The sequence below is a fragment of the Calonectris borealis genome, chromosome 2, assembly GCF_964195595.1.
Source record: "Calonectris borealis chromosome 2, bCalBor7.hap1.2, whole genome shotgun sequence".
In the NCBI taxonomy this organism is placed as follows: Eukaryota; Metazoa; Chordata; class Aves; order Procellariiformes; family Procellariidae; genus Calonectris; species Calonectris borealis.
The window spans coordinates 23,550,810-23,571,744 of record NC_134313.1 but is presented as its reverse complement, the minus strand read 5'-3'; the positions used below and the strand labels follow the sequence as shown (position 1 = coordinate 23,571,744).

The window sequence follows — 20,935 nt, the reverse complement described above, 5'->3', positions numbered from 1 at the left end:
CCAGAAAAGAACATGAAAACAAGCTTAGATGAATGCAATAGGAAACACACAGCAAAGGCAACCAAAGAGAGGTTCATCACAAAGTGACAGGTCTGTAATGCTGCTGGGACTGTCGTGGGAGAGACGTTAGTACCGATACGGCACCACTGGCTTTATCAGCCTATCATTTATATACTGGGCATCGAGACTGCTTAGAAGTACTCTGCACGTTTAGAGACACTGTAAGGCCTAAATTTAAATTTACTTTTTCAGACCACGACGAGTAATCTTTGCATGGAGAGAAATGTCTGTGATGCAGAGCCCCGCCCCATAGGAACTCCTTACTGTCATTTGCTCTAAACTAACAAATATTTTTGGCTTCTTTCTACCCCCCCAGCAGATAATTTCCCATTAAAAATTAATGAATGTTGAACCAGTGGGATGCAGTTACTCCGCCACTGCTCTTACCTGCACACAAACTGTACTGTGATGGCTACACCAGTGTGAAATGGTGGGGTCTGCCTTAATATGCCATCGTAATACTTGCTGAGTCTATTCCCACATGCGAAAAGGATTAGTTCTGATGCCATTCCTATACTGGTGTATCATGGCTGTACTCGTATTCACACCAACAAAACTATTATTAGGGCAACGAAGCTGGTGAAGGGCCTGGAGCACAAGTCGTATGAGGAGCGGCTGAGGGAACTGGGGTTGTTTAGCCTGGAGAAGAGGAGGCTGAGGGGAGACCTCATCGCGCTCTACAATTACCTGAAAGGAGGTTGTAGCAAGGTGGGTGTTGGTCTCTTCTGCCAAGTAACCAGCGATAGGACGAGAGGAAATGGCCTCAAGTTGCACCAAGGGAGGTTTAGATTGGACATTAGGAGAAATTTCTTTACTGAAAGAGTGGTCAGGCCTTGGAACAGGCTGCCCAGGGAAGTGGTGGAGTCACCATCCCTGGAAGTATTTAAAAGACGTGTAGATGAGGCCCTTAGGGACATGGTGTAGTGGGCATGGTGTGTTGGGTTGACGGTTGGACACGATGATCTTAGAGGTCTTTTCCAACCTGTACGATTCTATGATTCTATGATTCTATTATTTCAGCAGAATATTGTACGGCTGATCCATGTATCTCTACTTACAGAGAAACTGTAAAAAATCAGATTTTAATTCCTGGTGGCAACAAAATCTGAAATTAATAGTGATGAACAATTTTGTGCTAAATAGTAAATCAGTCACATTTTAACTGGGGTACATGACTCTGAAGAATATATATACAAACTTACTTCAGCAGAATGAAATAGAAATAGAAAGTTTCTTCCCAAATACCAAACTGGTGTAATATGAATTCTTCACTTAAACTGTCCAAAATGGCTAGTTTCTAAAAATGTGTGATACACTTGTAGTGGCAAACTTTCCATAAGAATTTAGAAAAGTGCTTTTAAGTGCATATCTATGAGCATCTTTGTTACCAGGTGAAGGTGCTTTTGATCTAATTTTCACTCTGGTCTCGACCTGGACTTCTCAGCTTGTGGAAATGCTGTGGCTTAGAAAAGCTTCTTTCCTCAGCTTTGGAAGAGAAAGCTCTGACTGACCCTTTTTGCAAAGTGGATACATCAGTAATTCCTCTTCTGAAAATATGAGGTGGTCCAAAGGCAGTACAAATGATGCCTTATTTTTTCAGATGAATGAAAGAAAAACTAAAATTTTCAGAATCGTGTCTCTGAGACGACAGTGCTAAGCCATCTTGAAACGCCTACACAGCTGGCCTGCTTGCGCATATTTTTTATAGATGCTGAGTAGACATTTACTGCCATCATGTTCAACAGTATGACTGCTGTCGTAGTCACTATTAATACAAATGACAATTTCAAACCCATTACTCTGAGTGTTTTCGAGTGGGACCAAACCTGTGGAAAACAGATAATTAAACTATTTAGGAAGAACTAGCCCAGCTGATACCAGAATGGATTATGGTACATGCATCTTGGCATTTTTCTAATGATTAATGTAGTTAGTACTGTAAAGTAGTGGTTTCGAATAATTTTATAATTTTTTCTAATGGAAAAATTTCCTAAGATAATTAGGTAAAAATAACTTTACATTCTTAAAAAAAAAGCTTTAAATTCTTAAAAAACAGCTTTAGATTCATGAAATACTTCAGCTCACCTTATGAAAAGGTATTATTTAAGACAGATAGAAAAGGATTCTCTTGTGTTTAGGTGGCAAATATAAATATACAAGCGCTTCAAAACTGGAAAAGCTAAAATGAATGGGTTAAATATTGTCCCCATTTCAGTTAATGATGGTCTTGCCATTTGTTTCCATCAGGCTAGGATTACACTCAAAATGCTGAGCCAAACCTATAATTTTCCTGTTGCTCTGCTTTGCTGGAAGACAATTCAGTTCCTCATTCAGGCCTCTGTATCTCTCGTTGGCTCTCACGCAACCGACCCCAAGGAATTCAACAGTCAGACCTGAACAATAATAAAAAATCCATTTATGTTTAAAATAACTATGTGGGAACATTGTTCCTCTTGAACTATTTCCTAATTAAAAAGAAAAACAAAACAAAAAAAAACACAAGAAGAGAACCCCCGCAACCGTAAAATTTGAGTTTTAGAAGAAGATAGTTGTGAATTTCACAACCACCTTTAGAAGAGGGTCAGCTACTTTACAGTACTACCTACATTCATTTTTTTTCATGTAATTACTAACACCTTGCTGTATCTTAAGTAAATCTTTGCAAATTATAATATCTCAAAGCAATAAATTCTGAAGTATCCAACCTTTTTGCATAACACGGCAGGAATCAGGATGTGTGAGCATCTCCTGCGAAAGAATGGAAGGAGCAGAGTTAGCAGACAGAAGGCAGCTTAACCAAGCACGACGAGGTGTGAGATTCAGCTCTAAACAGCAAAAATCATGTTGTCTGCATGTAAGCCGGACCATAGACAACCTGAGATGTAGTTTGTTACAGCTGTGTAAACAGAGGTGTCCAGTGCCACTTCACACACCGTAAGGCAGCTGAGATACCCTGGTAGAATAATAGAATCGTTTAGGTTGGAAAAGACCTTTGAAATCATCGATTCCAACCGTAGGACTGGCAGGTAAAACATGGGGCCAACAGGGGGCCCGTATCCTTCTGGATCCTACCTGGATCACTAGGTGCTTTTCCTATCTACCTGACTTGACCCCCCTCTGGCTGGGCAGCTGAACTGCCCTCCGAGCTGTTTCTTAGATCCCCACGGACTGTAATGGGCTATAGATAGGGTTAGATGTCTTTGACTCTAACTGAATCCCAAAGGCTTCATTTCCACACTACAATGTCTCCAGCCTCCCGTCTCAAGCTGCAGTTCTTACACAGAGGTCCCTGCAAATCACTGTTTTGTAGTGTTATGCCGGGCTGCTCCAAGCTTTCTATTTTTGCTGTTGCCTTTTAACTGTTCTTGAAGCTATTTAAATTTGTGCTTTTTCTCCCTATCCTTATGATGAATCGCACTCAGAGCGTGAAACAAAGGTGCTACCATCCTGTTGCGTGTGAACCCAGCTGAATGTTGAACGCACTGGTGTCGTATCAGTGATACAGCTGTGGTCTCCGCGACAGCAGATTCAGGCTCATGACTTTGTCTCAGCCATCAGGAATGCAAAGAGCAAACAACAACGGATGCCCCCCTAGGTATCGGGATACCATCCTCCGAGGTCAGCTGACTCAGGCCGCTCTGCTTGCACAGATGTGGTGCAATAAACCCGCAGCACTCAGTAAGGCCTCCCAGGTGCAGAGTGAAACTGCAAATAAATAATCTGTGTGCTGAAGTGATGTTGCGGAGAGACTTAATGGCCAAGCGAGGCAATGCCCTCCAGCAGTGTTTTGGTCTGTAGCACAGCTTCTTCCGAAAACAGCAGCTGAGTAAATCCAAAATTCAGGGAATGTTCTCGGTGTGAATGAACGGACTTCGCCTGTGTGACGTATGGAGAAGGCTGATTTTTCTCCAAAACAACTGTTTAATCTCTGTCTCCTCACTGCACTCAAAGTAACCTCACGATTATGGCTGAGATAAATTTTCTGTAAGTATACTGGGATGATAGCTCTTGTTCTCTGGCCTCTCTTCTTTATCTCCATCTTTCTCTTTCCTCAAAGCCAATGAAAAAACATACTAATCTGATCTGAAATTAGGCTTCTCCCATTCTCTGATTTGCAATGGCGTTAGTGATAACAGGGCTGCAGCCAGGCTGCGGTTACAGAAGGCCATATGGCTGACCAACACGAAGGGCTCATACCATTGTGTTTAAAAATAGGCCTCGAGGCCTTTACAATTGTGACTAACACTGTGGTTATGCACGAATTCCCCCTCCCTTTCCTGGATCATTTCCCAAAGGCGAACGCTATTTGCACACAGTGGTATCAGCAGGCAGTCTTGCACAAACCTCTGACTCTTCTCTTCCTGAAAGATGGGAAAAGAAAAATCTTCCTTTAGCAGGGTCGGAATTGACTTTACTAACCCCCTCTCACAGCCGTATTGATTTATTTTGAGCAGGACTCCTCATGTTTTTGCATGAGGATCTTCACTGCCAGAAATCACCAGAGCTTAATTTTCCCCTCTCCCTCGCCTTGAGGTCTGCATCTGTTCAGACTCTACAAATCTCTTACGTTTCTCTTCACACACTAGGCTAGCATCAAAGAAGATCAGAAAGAAGATCATAATTCTTTTATCTTAATCTACAGTCCTTGATGCCCTCTCCAGGGAAGAGCTCTAGCGTGGTGAGTTCATCTCATGAACCAAGAGAGACGACTAGCAGGAGACCCAAAGGGGAAGGCAGCTAACGAAACGCTCGTGTCATGGTGGGACAATTTCTTCCCAGGCAGCTCTCTGACGGTTTTGTACATAGGTAGTACAAACTGCTTCCCTTTTAAAACCAAGTAGCAACAGAAGATAGGGTTAATTCTTAGGAGATGGTGATTTTCAAAGCTGTCAATCTTTTATATAACATTTCTGTTGTATTCAATCATGACTATGATCTTCTTTTGAAGACTGGAGAGTGAATGTGTTTAAGCCCAATAGGACAGTTATGTGTAGCAAAACTCACAGAATTTCAACAAGTAACTTCTGCAGCTGGCTCGAAATGGCTCACTGAGCTAGTGCTTATTTGCTGGTAAAACACATAGTCTTAAACAGCTAAATAAATTAACACTTCAGGAAGCCATAGTTATACTTAAATGATTGCAGTGCCATTGTCTCTGTTTAAAAATGAAAATAAAAGTTTGTCTCATTTTTGGCTCTTCTGTGTTAGCATGAGTTTTCAGCCATTTGAGATCAGCTGTATCCTAATGAACTGGCTTCTTCCCATGTTGATATCAGGTGGGATCTGCCAGGTTAAAATGCCAAAAAGTAGGTAGGAAGAAAACCTAAAAGGAAAACCGTAGTGTTTAAAAATAACAGATTTTTATTCAGTATATAGCTCCTCTGCTTTGTGCTTTTGAAGTAGAACAGCAGTATCACAGTACTCTAAGCAGCACTTACTAAAAATGTCTTGCAGTGAAATGTGGTAACTGTTTCAGTTGAAATTTTGGTGCTGTTTGTAAAAAAGCAGAAACTTCAGTTCATCATTCAACCACACCACAGCAAGAAAGTTGTAAATCTTTGTTTTTAAACTCGGGACAATTCATCACTCTAATAAATAAAGTTAGTTATATTGAAATGGGTTTTCATAATCTAACCAATAGCTAATGATGAAGCTCTTGAAATAAGGCCAAAAAAATTGAATTATTATTATTATTATTATTATTATTTGCATCCAGATCTTTGTTCAAAATATCTGTGATAACTAGTCAAGAAGAAAATGGTCTGTTGAAAGCAATTCAGCTGGGGCTGGGACACAATCTTCCAGCTGATGAGAAGCTCCTGCATAGTCTTATTTTTTGGTTAGTTGTAATTACAAACAGATGTTTAAAGAGGAAATAAAGTAAGGCATGGAGTCAGAGTAGGAACACCTGTCTTTCACCTGCAAACAATTCCTAGGGAAAGGTAAATCCTTGAGATCTTTTTAAAGATGTATTGTTTTATGTGGAACTGAAGGCCTGAAAAGTTACAGAAGAAGATAAAGAAAAACTTTCTGACAGTTAAAAACTGGCATGAACTTAGGTATGTGCAAGGGAAAGTGGTGCCTGGAGATTGTCTAATAAAAAATTGTGGAAAATGTTGGAAGAGCCAGATATTTATCAACTATCACATATCAGTACGCGTGCCCTGGATTATAGAGCAGGGGAGTGAAGCTGCTTCTGGAGCGTTTTTCTTTAGATTTGGGCCTTCAGACTGGGCCAGACCTGAGAGCTCCATCAGTGATGGGGAAAACCGATGAAGGCAAATTTAAACACAGCCAGGGAGCCCTGGGGTCCCCGGAGCGGGACAGACGGCTTCGGCTCAGCAGCCGCGGTGGAGGGCAATGCTCCCTTGGCTCTGCGTGCCCGTGCCTCCTCGAGAGCAGCCAGGCTCCTTCGTAGGATAGATCTTCCTCTTGATAGACCTTTTTGCTTTTATACAGTATGTCCTAGTTTGTGTACCAGCATGGCATCCCGTACAATGTGTGCATGTTTAGTTTGGCAGCAACCCAAAGGCCGGAGTATTCCCTTTTTCGCCGGTTTGAGAAATGAGGCATGGAGCTAAACCTCCAGATTTCCAGACACCTTCAGATTTGTAAATCTATCTGATCTCAATTTAATTTAAGCCCAAATATTCAAATATACTTAAACGTCATCTACTCACATTTAGACATGAAGTATGGCAGAGCACAGAACCACAAAATTCATAATTTAATAGAATTCCTCAAATAAATAAGAATGCAATTAATTATTTAATATAATTAACAGGTCAAAATCGGTTATAGTGCTTCCATAATACTGAGATAGCGTGTTACCACTGGAGAATAACTAGTTATTCTAAAAGAGACTATCTTCATTTTCCTCTCCCAAATCGACTGACTTCCCACTGCAGTTTGTTTGATTAAGGTGTTAAAAGCAGTAGCAAATTTAAACTGAGGCAAATGAGTCTATCTTAAGTTAAGCAGCCCTTGAGTCGTCATCATTTACAGACTGGCACGTCACGGCAAGCAGAGATCAGCGCTACCTTACGTTAATTCACAGATGAGTCAACTCTTTAAGATAGAAATGAATGGACCTGCTCTTAATAGAGGCAAAAAATCTTAGCTGAAGAAGAAAACCTCCGTCACAGGAACAGGGCTGGGTCATTCAATGGAGAGGGAAGATGCAGCCCTTGCAACACAGCATTTCTGCTCCGTCTGTAAGCCAGAGACCTTTGTTTCTGGCAAACCGAGCTGAACTGGCCAGCCGCAGCCGCCAGCCCTGCTCCGCTTCCGAGAGGAAAACGCGTGGCCGTGTTGTCGTCATTCAGCGAAGGAGTGGAAGGAAGAAATAAATAATCTGCTGAGACGGGCTTGGATAACAGAGATATATTTTGAAACTGATGTAAATCCTGTTCAGTGACGTGCTGGTGAGTCACTAGGGTGGGTGGAAGTGATTTTGCATAATAACGGTATCATCTGCTTTCTCCTCTTGCACTGACACACAACAGCAAACACAGGCACTGTGCAGCAGCCGGTGAGTCAGATGCTGTGTACCAACCTAAAAGGGCTGAAACCTCAAAATATTTACAGTTGCATTTCACATCTCAGTGTAAAAGGGCATTGGGAGTGGGCACCGGTGTTGTACCGCTATTTCGGTTTCCCCTGGGACTGACCCCATCATACCAAGGAGTCAAACTTTGGAGGAGTCTTAGAAAGAAGCAAGTCTAGACTCCATAGTGTTTAGACAGAATAAAAGAGAACCTGAACAGGAGGACAGGCTCTTTCAGAATTAACATTTATACAGAATGAGGTTGAATTCAGAATAATTGTACCGAGGTAAGTTTTCAACTTCATTTTTAAAAAAACTCAGCAGAAGCACTGGAGCTCAAAGGAAGACTCATCAGGAAAGGCTTGTGCTGAAGCTTAGAAATATTCAAAAGTGCTTATTGAATGGAGATGATCTTTATTTCTCATTTTAAAACATTTTAATTATTAAATGACAAAACATGATTTAAAAATTGAGCATGATTGCTCCTAACTGAACTCTTGCCTAACACACCGATAACACAAAGGTAATCAAACCCTGCCAGTTTCCCTCTCCTTAATTTCCATCCCCTTGGAGCTGTAGGGAATGGAAACAAAGCCTAAGAAGAAAAGAGAGCAAAATATTGTATTTTGTCAGGTTTATAGTTGACTGAATGGACCCTGTATGTATAGAATTAGCAATGTCTCAACTTACAAAGCTTTCCTGTACACAGGAAAGCAGTACACAACTAATGGAATGTCTGCCTACTTCCTTTTTAATTGCATTTAGATTTCCTTGCACTGTTGCTTTAGGCTGTTAAAGGATCTAGTCTATAAAAAACAAATGAATTACCTATAAACAATTAAAACGTATCAGTACCTGCTTAATCTTGTAATACCTGCAGAGAGGAGAATGCATCTGAAGGAAAAAGTCAAAGCTATTTTAATTAAGATTTAGGTATTAGGGCCATAAAATTTCAGACTCACTCTGCCAGGAACATCTTAAGTGATGAATGTTTACCCAGTATGATACTTAGTTACATGAAATACTGATTTCATAACTAGGTTTTATGATTTACCTTCTTAATTAGGGACAAATTGTAGTTTTGGAACAGAGTACAAGGTAAACAGATTTTATGCGGAGGAGCTCTGCAGAGACTCGGGTAGATGAGAATAAATCCATCACCACACAGTGCTACTACGCCGTGCGCGGTCTGAGGTTTCCAGCCATGTTACGGTTTGTGCCAATGCCAGCTCCTGCAAGGCGGCAGCGGTTTATTTGCACCTTTTTAGTGATAAACTCAATAGCTCTTTCCTCTGGGGAGCGCCACCCACAAATTCCCTGTGTGAGCAGTTTTGAGCCTCTCTCGGTATTATCCTTGCTGCACTTAGGCTTAATATCCTTGCTGGATATTACACATCATCTGCTACACAATAGATATTTAAACACTCTCAAATAAAGCCTGGCGCACAGCTGACAATTTTTTTCCCGTAAAATAATTTTATTTCGCTAGTTGCCTGTTTATTTGGACAGGTCTGGGACACCCAAAGGGACTGCAGGAAGACCTTCTACCCTCTTTAAGAAGGAGAAGATCTCAGCTTGGCTGTCACAGCCTAGCAATACTTCGTAGGATGTGTTGCCACAGGTGGTTATTATGCCCTTCAAACACTCCAGTGAAGGGAATGGCTATTTAGAACAACCAGCAGCTCTCCATGTTACAAAATAATATGGCCAAAGCTTCTTTATTGTGCCCATTTTCATACCTCCTCCTCTCTCGATCCCTTCAAACTATTTGAATTCACAGGAAAATATTTGAGAAGATATTTTCCCTGAGGGCAAATATGTCTAGTCATTAGCAAGCATGCTACCCCTATACCTAGCATCCCACTTTCCTGAAAACCCAGTTTCCATTGCCATCCAACACCACATTTCTGCCTCTGTTGAGTGGTTGCAATCCACTTTCCATCCTTGTCTGCAGATGGGGTGACACTGTATTCCGAGTGCAGCAAAAGGTACTGACCCTCACTTCCCAAATGAAGCAAATATTCTGGTGTAACTTTAAGATGTTTGAACTCCCAACGTTTTAGAAGTTAGATGGAGGCAAACCTAATATTTTGTCTTTCCACGTACGAATATTGAAGATTTCTTTGCACACAGCACACCAAAAAAGCACAATGGACACTGCACAGACATGCACGTCTGGCCCAATTTTCAGTCACAAAGTATCAGCGAGATGCCACGCAGCGAGGACACTGATGCCTGCTACGTAATAGTTTTCCACTACTTGCTGGGAAAGTGAATATGCTTGTACTGATCCTAAACCTCCCACTTATGCAAAACTTACGGTTGGTTCACTAGGAACCATTCGCTATTCGTGGGGAAAGAAGGCTGGGCCATTGAGAAGTACAGGTCAGCATTAGAGTCCAGCTGTGGTTCAAAGGCTGAGAAAGCTGGAATGCTTAAATGACGGCAAAATTTTCATGATAGTACATCGTCACTTCCGTGCTGCCAGGGTACAATTATTCACAATTAGGAATCTGGGAAAATATTCTTTTTGGGGGGGTGGGGTTAATCCAATTTAAAACTAAATTGGCAGGCTCGGATGGGGGACTTCAAAGCCTTGCTTTCTGACTATGTGGATGTTGGGATTTGAGGTTCTGTTTCAGAGTCATAGAATCATAGATTACCAGGTTGGAAGGGACTTCAAGGATCATCTGGTCTGACCTTTCTTGGCAAAAGCACAGCCTAGACAAGATGGCCCAGCACCCTGTCCAGCTGAATCTTGAAACTGTCCAACGTTGGGGAAGAAACATGAAAAAGAAACATCTTCAAACATGAAAAGGATCCAATGGAAGCGTGAGTGTTGTGGTTTAAACCCAGCCAGCAAATAAACCCCATGCAGCCACTTGCTCACCCCCCCGCTCCGGTGGGATGTGGGAGAGAATCGGGAGGGCACAAGTAGGAAAACTCCCGGGTTGAGATAAAAGCAGTTTAATAATTGAAATAAAACAAAGTAGAACAGTAATAATAACAAGGAAAACAACAACAATAACAGAATATACAAAGCAGGCGATGCACAATGCAACTGCTCACCGACCGCCGACCACGCGTCACGAACTGGGGGCGAGGCCCGGCCCCCCCTGGTTTTTATACTGAGCATGATGTCCATGGTATAGAATACCCCATTGGCCGGCTGGGTCCACCACCCCGGCTGTGCTCCCCTGCCCCGCCCCAGCTTGCCCTGCACGTGGCAGGGCATGGGAGGCCGAAAAGAGAAACCAAAAGTCTCCCCGGTGCAAGCACCACCCAGCAACAACCAAAGCATCAATGGGCCATCAACGCTCCTCTCATTCCAAACCCAAACCACAGCACCCTCCCCAAGCTACTGGGAAGAAAGTTAACTCTGTCCAGCCGGAACCAGGACAGTATCCACCCCTTATTCTATACCATCTACGTCATGTCCAGATCTCACATTTTCCAATACATTCCAATTAGTCATCACCACTTTTCCTGCCTTTATATATATACACAAACACACACAGAGATATTATTCGCTTAGTCCATGGACCATCCTTTTAAAATGTCCGTTGAGTTCATTTAGTCCATGACTTCGGGCTCCATCTGTCATAACAGTCTTTCAGGGCGGGAGAGATGGTGTGTGGTGTGGGACTCTTCCATGCTGAGGCCAGTTCTGATTCCTTTATTACTGCACTCGTCCAGTTCTATCATTGTTGCACTTTGCTCGGTTTCGTCGGAGTTCATTCTTCATTAATCTGAGTGATTCTTACTGTAATACTGTTAATATGGCATATAGTAACCACCGAAGTGATGACATACAGTATTATATCGTAATTAACATCATACAATTCAGTTCATTGGCTATTTTCACCTAAAATTAAATCCCCTTGATGTACACATTGGACTTCCCCATCCTTTCGCATTACCCACCAAGTGCCCCGAGGTCCCTGAGCAAAAGCAATCCCACGGATGGGTTTTCCCTTGCCAGAGGCGGGAGTAACCCAAACCGTCTTCCCCAGCATATTTCTCATATGCAAGACAGGGACTTTATCTCCATCTACAGTACGTAAGGGTTTGGATTGGGCAGGGCCAGCTCAAGTGACAGATCCCCTAGTGTTGACTAACCAGGTGGCTTTTGCTAAATGTGTGTCCCAATGCTTGAATGTCCCACCACCCATTGCCCTCAGTGTTGTCTTTAGCAGTCCGTTGTATTGTTCGATTTTCCCTGAGGCTGGTGCATGGTAGGGGATGTGATAGACCCACTCAATGCCGTGCTCTTTGTCCCAGGTGTCTATGAGGGTGTTTCGGAAATGAGTCCCATTGTCTGACTCAATTCTTGCTGGGGTGCCATGTCACCATAGGACTTGCTTTTCAAGGCCCAGGATGGTGTTCTGAGTGGTAGCATGGGGCACAGGATATGTTTCCAGCCATCCTGTGGTTACTTCCACCATGGTGAGCACATAGCGCTTGCCTTGTCGGGTTTGTGGGAGAATCAATCTGCCAGGCCTCCCCATATTTATATTTCAACCATCGTCCTCCATACCAAAGAGGCTTTACTCACTTGGCTTGCTTGGTTGCAACGCATGTTTCACATTCATGGATAACCTGTGCAATAGTGTCCATGCTCAAGTCCACCCCTCGATCATGAGCCCATCTGTATGTTGCGTTTCTTCCTTGATGGCCTGAGGTGTCATGGGCCCACCGAGCTATAAATAATTCACCCTTATGTTGCCAGTCCAGATCTACCTGAGCTACTTCGATCTTAGCAGCCTGATTCACCTGCTGGTTGTTTTGGTGTTCTTCAGTGGCCCGGCTCTTGGGTACGTGAGCATCTACATGACGTACTTTTACAGCCAGGTTCTCTACCCGGGCAGCAATATCTTGCCACAATGCGGCAGCCCAGATGGGTTTACCTCTGCGCTGCCAGTTGTTCTGCTTCCACTACTGCAACCACCCCCACAGGGCATTTGCCACCATCCATGAGTCAATATAGAGATAAAGTACTGGCCATTTTTCTCGTTCAGCAATGTCCAAGGCCAGCTGGATGGCTTTCACCTCTGCAAACTGGCTCGATTCACCTTCTCCTTCAGCAGTTTCTGCAACTTGGTGTATAGGACTCCATACCGCAGCTTTCCACCTCCGATGCTTTCCCACAAGGCGACAGGACCCATCAGTGAACAGGGCATATTGCTTCTCGTTTTCTGGTAGTTTGTTATACAGTGGGGCCTCTTCAGCACGCGTCACCTCCTCCTCCTCTGGGGATATGCCAAAATCTTTGCCTTCTGGCCAGTTCGTGATCCCCTCCAAGATTCCTGGGCAACTGGGGTTTCCTATTCGGGCCCGTTGTGTGATCGGTGCGACCCACTTACTCCACGTAGCATCGGTTGCATGATGTGTAGAGGGGACCCTCCCTTTGAACATCCAGCCCAGCACCGGCAGTCGGGGTGCCAGGAGGAGCTGTGCTTCAGTACCAACCACTTCCGAAGCAGCTCGAACCCCTTCATATGCTGCCAATATCTCCTTCTCAGTTGGAGTGTAGCGGGCCTCGGATCCTCTGTATCCCCGACTCCAGAACCCTAAGGGTCGACCTCGAGTCTCCCCTGGTGCTTTCTGCCAGAGGCTCCAGGTAGGGCCATTCTCCCCGGCTGCGGTGTAGAGCACATTCTTTACATCTTGTCCTGCCCGGACTGGCCCAAGGGCTACTGCCTGAACTATCTCCCGTTTAATTTGTTCAAATGCTTGTTGTTGCTCAGGGCCCCATCTGAAGTCGTTCTTCTTCTGGTCACGTGATAGAGAGGGCTTACGATTTGACTGTAATTTGGAATATTTTCTCCAAAAACCCACTACGCCTAAGAAACCTTGCGTTTCCTTTTTGTTAGTTGGTGGGGAAATGGCTGTTATTTTGTTGATCACATCCATTGGGATCTGACGACGTCCATCTTGCCATTTTATTCCTAAAAACTGGATCTCCTGTGCAGGTCCCTTGACCTTACTTTGTTTTATGGCAAAGCCGACCTTCAGAAGGATTTGGACTATTCTCTCCCCTTTCTCAAAAACTTCTGCTGTGTCACCCCACACGATGATGTCATCAATGTATTGCAGGTGTTCTGGAGCCTCACCCTGTTCCAGTGCAGTGTGGATCAGGCCATGGCAAATGGTAGGGCTGTGTTTCCACCCCTGGGGCAGTCGGTTCCAGGTGTGCTGGACGCCCCTCCAAGTGAAAGCAAACTGTGGCCTGCACTCTGCCGCCAAAGGGATGGAGAAGAAGGCATTAGCAATGTCAATGGTGGCGTACCACTTGGCTGCCTTTGACTCCAGTTCGTATTGAAGTTCTAGCATGTCCGGCACGGCAGCACTCAGCGGCAGTGTGACTTCATTCAGGCCACGGTAGTCTACTGTTAGTCTCCACTCTCCAGTAGACTTTCACACTGGCCATATGGGACTGTTGAAGGGTGAGCGAGTCTTGCTGATCACTCCTTGGCTCTCCAGTCGACGAATCAGCTCATGGATAGGGATCAGGGAATCTCGGTTGGTGCGGTATTGCCGCCGGTGCACTGTTGTGGTAGCGATTGGTACCTGCTGTTCTTTGACCTTCAACAACCCCACAACAGAAGGATCCTCTGAGAGACCGGGCAAGGTGGACAGCTGTTTAATTTCCTCTGTCTCCAGGGCAGCTATGCCAAAAGCCCACCGGTACCCTTTTGGGTCCTTGAAATACCCTCTCCTGAGGTAGTCTATGCCAACGATGCACAGAGCCTCTGGGCCAGTCACAATGGGGTGCTTCTGCCACTCATTCCCGGTCAGGCTCACTTCGGCCTCCAATACAGTTAACTCTTGGGATCCCCCTGTCACTCCAGAAATACAAATGGGTTCTGCCCCTTTGTATCTTGATGGCATCAGGGTGCACTGTGCACCGGTGTCTACGAGAGCCTTATACTCCTGTGGGTTTGATGTGCCAGGCCATCGAATCCACACAGTCCAGTAAACCCGGTTGTCCCTTTCCTCCACCTGTCTGGAGGCAGGGCCCCTCTAGTCCTGGTCATCATATTCGCTATCCACTTCTTGTAAGTATGAATCAGAAGTCCCTTTGTGAAGGTCGGAAGTGGAATCAGCCCTTCTACTCTGTCTGGGGAACTGCTCACTGGAGACTGGAGCAGCAGTTTTCCTGGAAGAACCCCCTTTTGTGGTTGTTTTTCCTTGCAGCTCATGTACCCGTGCCTGTAGGACTGAGGTAGGTTTTCCATCCCACTTCCTCATGTCCTCTCCGTGGTCACGCAGGTAAAACCACAGGGTGCCCCGGGGTGTGTACCCACGATATCTCTTCTCTTGAATGGAGGGACGCTTGCTCCTAATGGCTGAGATACTGGCCTGTGCAGGTGAGGAGCAGGACATATCCTCTTTGAGTTGCTGGACCTCCCAAGACAGTTTCTCCACAGCAGAGACACAGGCCCATAGGGAGGAAGAGAGACTTTCTTTATATTGCCGGAGTTGGCCAGCCAATTCATCCACTGTTTGTTCCTCTCCATCCCTCCAGGTCATTACTGCCAATGAGTTTGCATGTGACGCTGGTGCGCTCCGTACAAACTTCCGCCACATGGGTCGGGTGCATTTGACGTCATCTGGGTCTTCGGACAACTGCTCGTTGTTCAGGTCATCATAAATCACCTCCAGCACGGCTAATTCCCTCAGGTACTGGATACCTCTCTCCATGGTGGTCCACTTGCCTGGGTGGCATATAACATCTTCCTTGAAGGGATACCTTTCCTTCACACCTGACAGGAGTCACCTCCAGAGGCTGAGGACTTGTGCCCCTTGTCCAATTGCTTTGTCAATGCCCCCTTCCCTAGAAAGGGATCCCAGCTGCTTGGCTTCCCTACCCTCTAATTCCAGGCTTCTGGCCCCATTATCCCAGCATCGGAGCAGCCAGGTGACAATGTGCTCGCCTGGACGATGGCTGAAGTCTTTTCGCATATCTCGCAGCTCACCCAGGGGTAGGGATCGGGTGGTCACCATCTCATTTACGGGTTCTGCCTCCTCCTCCTCCTGTTCTCGTGATGGCCCTGGTTCATCTTCATCCCTTACTAGACGAGCTGATTTTCTTGTGCATTTTCTTTTTTGTATAGGGGCGACTGATACCGGCATGGGTTGGTTCTCTGTCGCAGGGGGCGGAGTAGCTGCCGTGCCTGCCGTGGGGGTGGGGTAGCCGCGGTGCTTGCCATGGGGGGTGGGGTAGCCGCAGGGCCTGTTGCTTTGTCATCAGCTGCAGAGACGTTTTCTTCCCCTTGGGGGTTCTGAGTGGTGTTACACAGGGCTCGGTAGGTGTGGGCCAGGCCCCTGCACATTGCAGTGATTTGCGTCTCCCTAGAATGGCCAGGGTGACAGCATACTTTTGCCAAATATTCTACTAATTTTTCAGGATTCTGCACTTGTTCAGGGGTGAAGTTCCAGAACACTGGGGGTGCCCATCGCCCTAGGCATTTGCCCATGCTATCCCACTCGCCCTGCCACTCGTAACTATCCAGCCTTGGGGCAGATCTCTGGATGACATTCTTAAATTGCTTACTAACCTTGGATAAAACCAAAACTATATTCCCAAGGAGCACCAATAGATGTATCATCTTAACTACCCAGGGATGTTCAAGGTACTGACAAGTTAATTTAACAAAGGAGACGACATCATAGAGGAAGGTAGCGAGGGTGCCATTCTCTATTTCCTCCATAAAAAACCTCTCAGAGGAAAAGGTATAATTGCTAATGGTCTCCATGAGGTGGTACCCGAAATACAGTAACGGCTTCATTACAAATCCCAAATACCAAATAACCCCCAATGCCAGCGTTTTAGTAACAAATCTCCCAGGCAAAACATCATTAATCACTGCAGAGCACAGCAGACTACAAAACCCAACTCCAGTCTTTAACAGGTACAGCAAAAACAACAGCATGATACAGAACAAATTAATATGTTAACAGATATAAATTCCTTTATATGCTCTAATTAATCTGTTGTTATCTCAACCCTTCGCTGCCCCACGTTGGGCGCCAAAAAGGACTGTCGTGTTTAACCCCAGCCAGCAAATAAACCCCATGCAGCCGCTCGCTCACTCTCCCTCCCTCTCCCCCCGTGGGATGGAGGAGAGACTTGGGAGGGCACAAGTAGGAAAACTCCCGGGTTGAGATAAAAACAGTTTAATAATTGAAATAAAACTAAGTAGAACAGTAATAATAACAAGGAGAACAACAATAACAATATACAAAGCAGGCGATGCACAATGCAACAGCTCACCGACTGCCGACCGCGTGTCACGAATGGGGGGCGAGGCCCAGCCCCCCCTGGTTTTTATACTGAGCATGATGTCACATGGTATAGAATACCCCATTGGCCGGCTGGGTCCACCACTCTGGCTGTGCTCCCCCGCCCCACCCCGCCCCAGCTTGCCCTGCACGTGGCAGGGCATGGGAGGCCGAAAAGAGAAACCAAAAGTCTCCCCGGTGCAAGCACCACTCAGCAACAGCTAAAGCATCAATGGGCCATCAACGCTTCTCTCATTCCAAACCCAAACCACAGCACATCCCCCAAGCTACTGGGAAGAAAGTTAACTCTGTCCCAGCCGGAACCAGGACAGTGAGTTAATAAACTACTTCTTATTTATAAGCTGTTTGGAGACATCTTACCAAACCTTCAGTTGTAGCTAATGTTGAGTTTAACCTATACATTTTCAGGAAGCTGTGAATACTAAATTGAAAACTTTCTTAGTTTGAATGGCCATATGAGATAAATGAATGCTATCATTTCCTTGTTGAAAGAAATGCATAATTAATGCAGAGCAATGTGGAAATTGTATGATATACATTTGAAAATTGTTTGAGAGAAATATTTGAGCAATCAAGCCAAGAAAATTACATTTTCCAAGTACTCACAACAGTAAAGATGAACGTTTTGTCATTTACTTGAAGCAAATATCTGCTGTCAGGAGGAAAGCTGACTCAAATATACAGTATGAAAGCTTCGGAGGCAATCTTGCTTCCAGGCATATTGCAAGCTTGGAGTGATGTCAAATGAATATAACACAGCTAATTAATTTTATTTCTCCTCAGATACACAAAATACCTGACTAGAAAGAACAAGTTTTACACACAAACCCTTCTCTCCCCTCTAATGATGCCCTTGAACCACAGCGGTCCCTAGGTAAGTGAGTAAACTGACTTTCTTTCTGCTTTCCAGTGCAAAGTGAACAGGTTTATGAGAAAAGCTGGGGCCTAAAAACAGATTTAACTGTGTACTTGCTAAACACCATCTAATAGAACAAGCAGAGGTACCACACAAAAAGCTGAAGACAGGCAGAACATCTTTTGCCTAAACCTCCTATTGCTTCTTCTGCACTTAACACCAAAAGCAAATATAAAAGCTAATAAACAGCTAGTAATTGTCTTTGGGATCCAAAAGAATTAATTTGACCCAGTAATTTTGAGGGGAAAATTAATAATGGGTCCTATCATGATTTCGTATGGATTTTAGGAGGAAAAGTATAAAAACAAATAATTTTAAACCCATTTTAGAAAAATTATAAACGGAAAATCCCTGAGAGTCCCTTCCCTTTGCTCATCCCCTGCCCGTCCTGTCCCTTTACTTCCTACTCCGGGGTTTGAAGTATCGTGTTTTGAAACCAGCATATACAGAGCATATACATATACATATTTTGAAACCAGCATACACAGAGCAGACATTACTGACAGTGTTAGGAGGAGAAACATTGCTGCATAGTGTGCATCAGGCAGCACAAAACCAGAACAGCTAAAATACAGTCCAAGCTCCACTAATAGGATCCCTGGGAGACCATCCTTTTGCTAATGATGAATGGAGAGAGGTCACATTTTACTGCCTTAACCATCTCCTGGCACGAGGGGAGATGACAAATTAAACGAGACCCAAAATACTGCATTCTTAATCTTACTCCTGCTAGGCTACACCACCTCAGGGGCTGAAGTAAAGGAAGAAAAACAAGTTGTGAAGTTTCTCCCCTGACAATTTCCACAGATTTCAATTCTTCGCTCACACATTGCCATCAGCCTCTTCCTGCTCTACACCGATCGCTCCACCCGCCTTCTCCGGCAGATTAGTTCCCATCTGGTTACGCCGCTGGAGGAAATGGACTCAGGCCAAGGATTCGTCTGATTCTGGGTATTTTCTGTGTTTCTGAGAGCAGATTTCCCTTTCTGACCACTTTCTTCCCTGATACGATTCCCAGTGCAAAATTAATATTATCAAATTAATATTCTTGTATTGTTCCATTGCTGTATTAAAACTGCTATCTGTTTCATGTCAGCCAACATGCAAAGAAAAACACATTTCATTGCCATAGGTTGTGGCACTTTATAGCTGCAGCATAGGCTCATTCACACAACTGTTTCGTACCCCAACTGAGAAGTAATTTTCTTAGTTAATCAGAATGGATTTTGATACAAAGGTACCTGCGATTGATTGCATTTGACTCTTTTAGGAAAACAATGCAAAACTCTGTTTTTCTCCTAGTCTCTTAAATTAATTTAAAACACACCAAAGAATAAAAAATCTTTTAGCTGTGGAAAGAAAATTGCAGTTTTGAAAAGTGGTTCTCGGTTCCACTAGGAATTGATGAAAATAAAATCAAACTGTTTACTTACTAGAGCTAACAAATGTATTTTGTTTGTGTTAGTCATGCAAACCTTTTTATTTTGAAGGATTTTCTAAATTCATTTGAACCTTGTCAAACCTTAATATTTGAGAGTGAAAATTACCAGATCTTATTGCTGTGCAAGTGATTTAATAAACCAATCAAAACCGACACCAGCCACTCAAATATGAAAGCAGTGGTATTTGCATTATTACTTTCCTACAGTAATTTGCTCCATTTTCCACCAAAAGCAGAAATTTGAAAGTCGATGCAAAGTACATCTGCAAAGCAGGCACCTCTGGAGGGCTCAAGGAAAATGAACATGGTTGATATAATGCTTTCAGACCCTACTTTACATTTACAGTCTAATTTCTCTCTAGTGATGGTAGTAATAACAGAAAAGAAAGAGAAGCCTTTTGTTATTCTCTTGCCAGCGGCTTTTCAAGGGTTTGAAAACTGTGCTAGGAAAAAAATATGTCAGAAGACGAAGTTCCTGCCAGTACAGCTAGAACTGAAATCCAAGTGATGTGAAAGTACACGTGCAAGGAGGCAGCATCTTGTCAGAGTCCTTTCAACTTTTAAGTTAGAATGAAACAAAATAAAAAGACTCCCCCAAGGTTCTGTTCCAGCATTGTTTAGTGCTCTGTTGCTTAGTGCTCTCGGTCTAGAAAGTTGCTTCACCTAATTCCAGTGTGAGACATTGACTGTGTCGCTCAGGTTTTCATTTGGAGACAAGCACGTCTGGCAGTTTTTCCTGGGCCATGCCCTATGCCGCCTAGGGCACACACGCCTAGGCAAGTGGGATGTCTGTTAGACCTCTTTGATGGCTTCAGACACCACCATATTCCATTGGCCTGTCTGATTGAAATAAAATCTCTACTGGAACCCCCTTTTTATAAGGAAAAGTCTTATTGATCCACAAAAACATTACTACAGTAATGCAAATGTAGCTTCTTCCTCTCATATCGCTGCCCCGCTGATCCTGGGACCTCAGTAGCACAAGTACGTGGACTATAAATGTCAGCAGCAACCCCATGTTGTGAGGGATCTCAGCAGATCTCAGTAGGAAAGTAAGATCATCGTGAGTCAGTATTTGGCTGAGAAGCTGCTTAGAAACATCTCAATAGTCATTTGCGTTGGGAAGCGTAATGGGTGATTCAGCAACCCAGGCAGCGCTCTCCGAACTGAATCACCTCTGAACCAGAATGCGGGACCTACTGGCTGGGATGCAAAGCTAAGACCTGTTGGATCCTCTTAAAGATCTTTTACCAGCCTTTAGGAACAAGAGCTTTTAGCTCCAGAGAGTTTGTGCTTCTGCTTGCAACTCTAATAACACACAGCAGCCTGAGTTTCTCCAGATTTCACTGGATATATCCTCTTTAGCCAACAGACGTGTTGTGTAGGGCCATGAAGTGCAGTGCACATGATTTCTGTAAATTGTCTTAGGGGAAAGACTTATACCTGCTGCTCTACTATAAAATGATTACAGGAGAGAAACATTTATTTGGGATGAAGTCTCCTTCTCATGATATGATCCCACAGTGCCTAGTGTTCATGGGGCTTGCTCCATCCCTGACGGGGGCCTTGAGAAGCAGATATTGCAATACAAACTACAACCACCATCAATATGACTCAAAACAATGTCAAATCTCTCTCTGTGTCTGTCATTTAGATTACCCACAAT

At 44.1% G+C, this 20,935-nt stretch overlaps 1 long non-coding RNA gene across 1 annotated transcript; it reads left to right on the top strand.

Moving 5' to 3' along the window:
• The first annotated feature begins 777 nt into the window (after nt 1-777).
• LOC142078586 (uncharacterized) lies at nt 778-18,898 on the top strand. The gene is made up of 5 exons (XR_012672280.1): nt 778-4,866; nt 6,969-7,484; nt 10,237-10,438; nt 17,696-17,786; nt 18,562-18,898. It is a non-coding gene; the product is annotated as an uncharacterized LOC142078586 (long non-coding RNA).
• Nucleotides 18,899-20,935: the final 2,037 nt, after the last annotated feature.